A 1,434-nucleotide genomic window follows, 5' to 3' on the forward strand; every position below is an offset into this window, starting at 1 on the left:
CGGAAAAACGTGCCTCCCCGTGATGGCTGCTGTAAAAGCCCCGCTCCTGACAAGTGCGGGGACAAAAGGTTGCGGGATTTATTAATGCGTATTAAGGAGAATCAGGGGCGATCAATAAAAGCCTCATCTACATTCTTGGGCTACTTGGTAATTTTCTTGCTTCTGAAGCTTTTTCAAGAGTTATACCCTCTGTTGCCGCGCACGGGAAGATATTTTATTAACAAATCAATCGAGACTTTGTAAAGGATAAGATTAATAGTTAAGATTTAGCATAATGGCGTTCGCGTTATGAATTATTGAAAATTATACTATTGATTTTTTTCCTCGCTGCTAACCGAGAAGGTCAATTTTTGTTTTAACACAAATCGTCAAATATTAAAAGCCAGACTTTTGTCATAACTCGAGTTTTATAGGGAGGCTACATTCCTAAAATTATTTTACAATGCTCTCTCCCGACCGCCTGGGAAAAAAAAAAAAAGTGGGTTTTTCACTTGCCCTGGAAACTGAAAGCATCATAAAGACAATTTCTCCTTCTGTAGTGTTGCTCATTAAAAAACATGCAGAAACTCATACCCTCACTGCAACTCTTCGAGCAACTTTTTCCTTCCCTTTCTTTCTTTCTTTTTTTTTTTTTTTTTGGAAGAAGAATGATAAATGCATCTGTATTTTATATATATATATATATAAAACAAAAAAAAAAGACCGAAGGCGACAGTAACTGTCTACATGGCAAATCAGGTCTTTTCCGTCCCAATATTTTAAACGTGTTTTACTGTTTTTCCCCCCACTTCGTACCCATCTTTCCACGCGCAGCTATTACACTTTAAATAGTGATGGTACAAACTCTTTCTTATTCTTTTTCCTCTCCTTTCTTTCTTTTTTCATTCTTTTCTTTTTTTTTTTTTTTTTTACTGTCCTCAAACTGGAGTATTTCTTATCTGGGACCAGTGTTGTCAAGGACTCCCATCCAGACAAAGTGAACTTGTTGATAATTTTTGTTTCGGGCTCGTCCGCCTGTTTATTTTGGGCCTTTCTACGGTCAAACCACCCTTTCAGACCCCCAAGAGCAGGCAGCGCGTGAAAGGATTTTAAGAAATTTAAGCGCGTCTTCCGCGCAGCTGAAACCACGCGTTTTGCACCAGCGTGGAGTTGAATTTTCCCTCGTTTCCTGGCATTTGGGCGTTTTGCACTTTTGCGCCGTAGGCTTTGCCCTGCTGGAAACAATAACCCTATTTAAAATTTCGCTGTGGCAATGAGACAGACCTTTCAAAACCTTATCGCAGCTGTTCAAATACAACATCATTGTCAGGTTAAGAGCCAGTGTCCTTTATAGCTGCGCTCTCCGGCTCCCGGCTTGCCGGCGAGTTTAAATATTACCTTCGTCCTACTCGCTGCTTTCGAGCCCTTTTCGCAGCAGCCGCCGCCGCAGCAGCC

At 40.9% G+C, this 1,434-nt stretch overlaps 1 protein-coding gene across 1 annotated transcript in view; it reads right to left on the minus strand.

Annotated features, from left to right (window-relative positions):
- Positions 1-1,434, minus strand: part of HOXD11 (homeobox D11) — a 17,165-nt gene that overhangs the window by 8,246 nt on the left and 7,485 nt on the right. The gene's annotated exons all lie outside the window — the stretch shown is intronic.

The sequence above is a fragment of the Haliaeetus leucocephalus genome, unplaced genomic scaffold, assembly GCF_000737465.1.
Source record: "Haliaeetus leucocephalus isolate CR32 unplaced genomic scaffold, Haliaeetus_leucocephalus-4.0 Scaffold1, whole genome shotgun sequence".
In the NCBI taxonomy this organism is placed as follows: Eukaryota; Metazoa; Chordata; class Aves; order Accipitriformes; family Accipitridae; genus Haliaeetus; species Haliaeetus leucocephalus.